The 8,355-nt window shown below is 45.0% G+C and overlaps 1 long non-coding RNA gene across 1 annotated transcript; it reads left to right on the forward strand.

Annotated features, from left to right (window-relative positions):
- The first annotated feature begins 1,380 nt into the window (after positions 1 to 1,380).
- LOC141233367 (uncharacterized) lies at positions 1,381 to 4,646 on the forward strand. Its single transcript, XR_012299475.1, has 3 exons — positions 1,381 to 1,521; positions 2,681 to 2,798; positions 4,439 to 4,646. It is a non-coding gene; the product is annotated as an uncharacterized lncRNA (long non-coding RNA).
- Positions 4,647 to 8,355: the final 3,709 nt, after the last annotated feature.

Here is an 8,355-nt window from a genome sequence, read left to right on the forward strand (position 1 = left end):
TTGTTTGAATGTAGTCATCTTGAGAATGTGTTTTCTGCAACCCTGGATGCTTGTCGAAGCTGTATAGTGAGGTTGTTGTGCCAGGGTTGCCTATTGACTCGTCGTGCTCTGCCATGCATAAGAGGGGCGACCGAGTCAATAGCTGATGCAAGAGTGGCATTGTAGAAAGCAGTGGCGCTGTCTGTGTCGTGGAGTGAAGATATGGATGTCAGTGGTAGAATAGAGTCAGAGAGTGTGTGAGTGTCTAGATGTGCAAGGTCTCTGCGGGGGTGTGCTAGTTGCTGGACATGGGTGACAGGTGAGGAGGACAGGGATGACAACATGAGTAGATGGTGGTCAGATAAGGGTAGTGGGGAGGTTGTAAGGATATATAGGGAGCAGAGTCGGGTGAAGATGAGGTCTAGTGTGTGTCCGTCTGTGTGGGTGGCTGAGGAGGACCACTGAGTAATTCCAAAGGATGAAGTAAGCCACAGGAGTTTGGATGCTGCTGGCTGGTGAGTTTCAGTGGGGATGTTGAAATCGTCCATGATGATTGTGGGAATGTCAGCAGAGATAAAGTAAAGAAGCTAGGTGGAGAATTGGTCAATAAAGGCAGTGACCGGGCCTGGAGGTCGGTATATGACAGCCACTTGGAGGTTGGAGGGAGAGTAAATGCGGACAGAGTGGACATCAAAAGAAGGTAGAATAAGAGAGGGTAGAGGTGGGATAGGGCTAAAGGTGCAGTTGGTAGAATGGAGTAGACCCACTCCTCCACCATGTCTGTTACCAGGGCGAGGAGTGTGGGTGAAGTGGAGGCCACCGTAACACAGCGCAGCAGGGGAGGCAGTGTCAGAGGGTGTCAACCATGTCTCTGTGATGCCCAGGAAGGAGAGATTGTGATAGGTAAAGAGGTCATGGACAAAATGGAGCTTGTTGCAGACAGAGCAGGCATTCCAGAGTGCTCCAGAGAGAGGGAGCAGGGGGATGGGCGTCAGGGGCATGGAAATGACGAAGAAGGGTAAAAAAAAAAAAGATGCTTCAGGATAAAAATAACTCAGACTTTTCCTGAAGCGTCTTCCTCTTGAAAAACTCGGTGGACTTGCCCCTCCTTCCCAAAAAATACATCATGTGCATTACCCTAGAGTAAACTAAACTTTGGCCGACAGCCTAAAATGCAAGGTTAAAAAATAATGCACTAAACTACAATGAAGTAGTCGGCAGTCGGCACATCTCTTCCAGGAAACTTAAAAGCCTCTTTCAGCAAACATCAATGACGCTTCTTACTTCAACTGACTCTGTGTCATTTTACCACAGAAGTACACAAACGTGATACAAAGCCTGATACATTCATGTGCTGACATGTCACCTATGTAGTAACTGTTCTCTCCTCTGTGACAGATGCTGGCTAGGGAGGAGTATGGCGCCGGAGTGGACTGGTACGCGCTTGGCCTCATCATAAATGAGATGGTTACCGGTGAGTGCACTTACCATCCTGCACTATTTGATACATCTTCCTCCGGCGCTGAAGACATCATTAGAGAGGTGAGAACGATACGGATATTGGATTTACTACTTAGTAATGTACTGCCATGGTAAATGTACTGAAGCCGCACTGAATAGGCCAATGTACTCTTAATTTTTCCCTTTCTAACCAGCAATGAATCCATTTGAGGATCTACATGAGTACTTGTTTTGCTGGGTAGAAGTGTTTAGTCACTGAGCCTTGCTGTCATGGATCTACTGGCAGTCTACAGTCAGTTGGACCTAAGGGCTCTTTCACACGTCCTGATATTTCTGGTACCGGAGATATGCGTGTCCTTGTGCACCTGTGTGGCACACGTGTGACGCTCATGTGCCACCCGTGTGGCGCATCAGGAGCACACGCACCGGAATTTGGGAATCAGCGGTACAGTTAGTACTGTTTCCAAGCACCGGGCGCTGAACACTGCCCTCATCATAGTCCCCTGCTGACACTGCGATCGGCACCAGCAGGAGATAATGATGAGAGTAGTAGCAGAGGAGCAGGGGAGAATGACTCCTGCAGCGAGCAGGCCCCGGAGCTGCGCTGAGCTCAGTGACTGACAGGACACCGCTCACTGAGCACAGCTCCTCTGCTGAGCGGTCGTGTGGATTACAGCGGGGGACACTTAGGACAGGTGAGTATAAGGATTTTTTAAATTTTATTCTTATTTTTACAGGTGGAGACACCGGGAGCAGAATTGTACTCTCATCACTATCCCCTGCTGGTGCTGATCGCTGCGCCGGCAGGGAACTATGATGAGGACAGCATTCAGCACCCGGCGTTTGGGATTAGCTCTAACTGTACCGCTGATTCCCAAGCCCGGAACATGTCACACGGATGGCATCCATGTGCGGTACATGTTTACACAGATCCATTGACTTGAATGGGTCCGTGTGATCCGTGCTGCCGGCTGGCAAAAACAGGCATGTCTATGTGGATCACACAGACACACGGTCCGTGGAAACACACTGACATGTGCGCAGACCCATTCATTTGAATGGGTCTACGTGTGTCAGTGTCTCCGGTACGTGTGGAAACTGTCACCACACATACCGGACACACAGACGTGTGAAAGAGCCATAGGGTCTAACGTTGCACTACAGAAGTCCTGTAGAATTGTTCTGTTATAAGATTTTTTACCTGCACTGATTGACTAGTAAGCATATTTTTCATTTCCAGCTCCTCCAGAGAGATCCCGCCAAGCGCTTAGGAGTCCACAGAAACATCAGAGATCATCCCTTTTTCCAGCATATTGACTGTGGAAGCCCTTCAGATGCCCCCACCACACATCTCTGTAGTAAGTAAATGGACAGAAATTGTATCCAGGTCAGGGTGAACTTTTTACTATGTAATCTGCGGACAGCATGAGGAAGAGGTTAAATCACAGATTTCAATGATATGTCACCTGTAATGCTGTGTGCTGTTGTTTACTTACACTGAAAGTTTTATCACCTGGTGATTATCATTGCCAGGACTACAACAGCACATGCTTGCTAGTCCGACTCCGCCTCCTCCTGTGTTAAGCAGCTCAATGTCAATGGACTGTTTACATGCACAGCCTAGTGTGGGCAGGGTTAGCTTTCTCAACTCTGCTACATTGCTAAATCTAAGAACTCTGTATCAGAACCACTGCACAAAGTAAACTAAGTGATACATTGTTGGATTCAGGGTCTCTTTATCTACATCATGCTGCTCTCAGATAAGGTAGCAAAAACCTGGTGATATATTGCCTTTAATAGATTTACTGTTACATATTATAGAAAATGATACAAGGGTAGCATAGATGTATTTATCTCCGTAAAACTATTCAAGCACCAGATTTTTCTAAAGGCCATGCACCTTGTCATAAATTTGGTGCATTTTACTCCAATACACATTAAACTATTGTTGGCCAAACCCACCGATAACGATAGATTCTACCAACAGTCTAATCTGTATAGGAACCCCCGGACAATTGATTTTTGCGGGAGTTAAGTATCTGACATGTCCAATTCAGGGTTGCCAATCCTTTTGTTCTCATTGAGATAAACCACCTATAGGCATGTCTGGCAGCAGCTCTCACATAGGGAACACCGGAGAGCTCGGTTGAGCGAGGGCCGACATGGTAGCTGGCCAAATATCTGGTGGCAACTTATCTCAGTAAGAACAAAAGGATTGGCAGTCTGAAATTGTACAGCCATCTAATGTTTAAGAAGAGTAAGACTAGTGAATGCAACGCCCAATATATTCTTCTTTAACCATTGTACATAAGAGAAAGTGCTCATGGATAAGGTCGAATTACAGCTCGAATTTGTACAAAACTGTAATAGGTCTCCCAGAAAAGTCTATATATCAGCATGAGCAGTCATCTCAATCTTCATATACCTCGAGGAGGCATATAGAGGCTTCTGCTGTCCGAATTAGTAGGAATCTGAAAGAAAAAAAATGATGCCAAGCGCCATCGGATTCTGAATTTAATGCCCCTCCATCATTGATTGTGCACAGGGTCTGTACAGAGCACCCGGGTTTGATGCATCTAGCTTCAGCTCTTATGTTCATACACCAACAATCTTTGACGTCATCCTGCATACATTAATGTTTGCTAGCATGAGCTTTGTATGACGGCACACTGGATTAGTGGGTGAGCAGCCTAAAAGGTGGTAATTTGCCAGCCACCAATGAACCTGGCATAAATGTTTCCCCTGAAGATCACCAATCTCACATGACAGAAATTATTACAGTATATTACCGATGGAACCTCCCATGATTAGGTAATAAACCAAATATAGTCAATTGCTGTATTGATTCTCATGCTGATTGCAGTACATTGACCAGAAAACCAATATGTAGGATTACTTGGGAATAAAATCTACACAAATGAAGAGCAAAGATTGTGACTTTATTTAATGTGATAAGTCATCATCCTTAAATACTAATCTTCTGTTGTGTTTCATCCAGACATCTGAACCTCATCACCGCCGCAAAAGGTTCCATCTAGGCAAGTTGGAGGCAGCAGAGGCCACAATGTCATCGATCCCCCCAGAAAAACAGGCTGCATTCAGAGGGTTTTCATTTGTCAGCTAGAAAACCCTTGAAGACTCAGGTGTCATCAGAGATAGTGCCCTCTTGAGTCCCTGGAAGAAGAACAGAAGGAAATGAAGATCATCAGAATATAGGAAGATTGAAGTATGGATCCCAGGATTGGCACTGGCTACAGGGCGACGTGGAGTAAGAAGATGTCTCCAATATCCATCAGGCACTTAACCTCGGGAGGAGTGAAGATGCAACCAGCAAGATGGAGGAGCCAAGAGATGCTTGGTAAGTAGAAGTGCAATAACACCTGCACTTCCCCTCAGTCATAGGCATTTATAACCGGTGACTGCATTTCCTCTCACCCATCATAGCAGCAGATTATGGTGCTGTCCTGAGCTGAGAGGAAATAAAAGGTGCGAGACAGGCCGGCTATTAAGGGGTGGAAGGAGGCCGGACTTTTTTTTTTTTTAATGCCTATGACAATTTTTAAATATACCGGTAATTTACATTCCTCATATTCGTGACAGCAATGACACAGGCTGTGAGGAATAAGGTGTGAGATGGCCGGCTATTAAGGGGTGGAAGGAGGCCGGATTTTTTTTTTTTAATACCACTAATACCACCATACTGGATAACACACACACCCCGCCCCCCGACTTTGGGAAGAATGAAGATGGATGCTGAAAGATGAAGGAGCCCGCAGATTAGTGATGGGTCGTTCACAAACGACCTGAAACAAACTGACGGCTTCCTGCTGTGAATGATGGGGGTCAGCGCCCCAGTGAGGGCCACTATATTCTCTGAATGGCTCTAACTGGGTGTTAAATTCCAGTGTTCAGGGGTCGTAACTCCCACCCAGACCAAATTCCGCCCACTCATCAATTTAATTGGTCAACTGCAAGTAGGCAGAGTTTCAGCCTCATTAACATCATCTTAAATATGTGTTCACCTATTGTAAACACATATTTAATAGGGATCGGTTTAGGATCCAAAAGAGCTGGCTGTTTTTGGTGAGCAGAGCCAGGAGAGACAGATCGCCAAAAAGAGCCAGACTGTCCATCACTACTGCAGATGCACTGTGGGTAAATGGGAGTACAAGAATACCTGTTATAGGCATTTGTAACCAGTGATTCCTTTTCCTCTAACCTACAATAGTAGTAGTCTGCATCATTTCCCAGAGATGTTGACTGTTAGGGTATGTGCACACCGCCTCATTTTCAGGCATATTCTGCCATGAACCCACCTGAAAAAACACTTAAAAAACATAAAAAAGAATGAATATATGCACAGTAATGTTAAAACGACTTGCTGTGCATATATTTCATTTCTTGTCTCTTCTGTTAAGCACTTCAGGCTTCGAAAGCAACTAAAAGAAATGACCAATCTTAAGCTTCCACTATTTTATCTACCCACACAGCCAGGGTTTTCCAGAAGCGTCTTTCTATAGAAAAAAAATAAGTGGATACGCCGATGTATAAAAGACTGCACATGCACATACCCCTATGTCACGGGCACACGTTGAGTATTTGGTGAGTTCTTTACATCAGTATATGTAAGCCAAAACCAGGAGTGGAACAATCAGAGGAAAAGTATAATAGGACCATGTCACCACCTCTAGATTTATCACCCACTCCTGGTTTTGGCTTACAAATACTGAGGTAAAAAACTCACCAAATACTCAATGTGTGTACGTGGCCTAATACAGCCAGCATCTGACTCTAACAGCAGCAGGCAGAGCTAAGCTCCACTCACTGCTGTTAATCCCTTAAATGCTGCTGTCAATCTAATTTTTAAAGCGCAGTCTGGGGGGCACACCTTGCCCCTTCCTCCAGTAATGCAGGGTGCCGATGGGTTGTCATGGCTGCCACTGGCCTGTTGAAGGCCCTGGAGCCTGTTCTGACGGCGCTCCATTGAAGATCAGCCTGAGTGTGATTTTTACTACATATTGCAATATTGTGGTTTAGCATAGCATAGAATATAGCATAAGGATAATAGATTAGCATGTGAGATAGGAAATGGTTAAGGTTAGGTTTAGCCCAGTGGGAGGGCACTAGTGCTGATTAGAAGGGGGGGCACTTCCTGGTTAGAGGGGATTCAGTGTCAGCCAGTGAAGGGTAGAAGAGAATTCAAGTTCAGGTGGGGTGGTGGGTTGTTGGGGCAGCATGGGCCAAATGTTCTGTACAGTGGGAGGCCAAATGGAGATCCGTGATGGCCATTCCAACAGCACCTGGAGCCTATGGCTCAGGCCAGGTACCATGGAGCGGGCTGGTCTTCTGACATTGCGACATGGAGTTACATGAGGAGCAGGTGGCAGGTCCCGGGGGCACTGCTGGAGTGGACAATGAATCCCTGGGGCTGATGGAGTCAGCAGACTTGGGGGTAGTCCAGAATGAACGTGTGGCAGAAGAGAAGAGGAGTTGTGCTAAGGAGGAAGGAAGTCTGCATTGCTGGGCCCGATCCCACTTGTACCCACATGATGAACTTGTACTTGTTAGTGAAAGTTTGACTGTTTGAATGTTGTTCCATGCATTGTGTACGGCGGCTCCTGAGGATGGAAGCCTGGAGGCAGCGGAGGCCTACGGCCCACCAGTGGGTGTGATGCCCCCCACACTTTATAGCACACTGGGACTGGGACGCCCCTTGTCTGTAAAGTGCCAAAGGGACTGCAGCTCGGTCACGACTACAGCACTACAGCACTTTACACTCCCTCCACTGTTTCTATAGAGATGATAGAAGAGCCAATGCCTTCATTTTTATGATGTTTAATTGGCCAAAGGATTTAACTAAATGACTCTTATGAAAAATACATTTAGTTAGTGAAATGTTTACTGGGAATGTGTTAGGAAGTTTTTATGTTAAGGGCATTGACCACTCTCTGGTTATTGTTAACCAATGTGTTTGTAGATGATAAAAGGCATTCAGTGCAGAAATTCAGCAGAGCCGAGATTTGTGTTTCCCATATCTGATATTTAGTGCTGAAATTCAAGAAAGGCCATATTAGTAATTGCCTTACCTTCTTCTCAAACACATTGGTCAACAATAAGCAAAAAATGGCCAATCCTTTTAATCATAGTTTAAAGTCTTGGAATAATTTACTTTAAAGTTTGTCACCCCTTATATCATAAAATAATAAATAACCAGAACCGCTTTTCTAATAGACTAACAAGTCCAGAAGAGATCCCTTTTCAGCAGTCAGCTCATTATCATAACAAGCAGGATTACAATGAGAGATAACAGAATCCACCATTCACAGTAGGTAGTGTCACAGCTCACCTCTCCCCCCTTCCTGCACAATAACATCTGCATGTCACTAAACATGAGAACATGTATAGAAAGCTCTCTCAAGGAAATAGAGTCCTCTATAATACAGTATCTTGTGACATATGTCCAATGTCCATATCTCCAAACAGGCAAGAGAGCACCTTCCATAAATGTACAGGAAACAGAATACAATACCCTGAAATCAGAAATACAGATTATAAAAACATTATCACAATCTGATTTCAATTAGTTTAAAAAATGTATGTGACACATTCCCTTAAAGAAAAATAAATACAAATATACCTAAAAAGAGTATTGGATATTTTAACTAATTTTTAATGTTAGAGTAGAGTAGGGCCCTGCCAAAAGAGTCTACCTTGTCGTGGTGGCAGGCTTAAAAAATCTTTTGGCCAAAACAAAAAAACAATGTATCTAATATGGTGTTCCATGAGAACTGTTAATGTGGGATTGGGAAGGACGTGGTGCAGAAGTGGGCTGTGGCACTATGAAAGATTTGAGAGATGGAGGCGGAGCTGGGGTGGAGTCTGGGCGGAGTATCAAGGGGCCCAAAAATGTTGCCA

This window comes from Phyllobates terribilis, unplaced genomic scaffold (genome assembly GCF_046119375.1).
Source record: "Phyllobates terribilis strain yellow unplaced genomic scaffold, ASM4611937v1 Scaffold_583__1_contigs__length_1024312, whole genome shotgun sequence".
NCBI classification, from domain to species: domain Eukaryota; kingdom Metazoa; phylum Chordata; class Amphibia; order Anura; family Dendrobatidae; genus Phyllobates; species Phyllobates terribilis.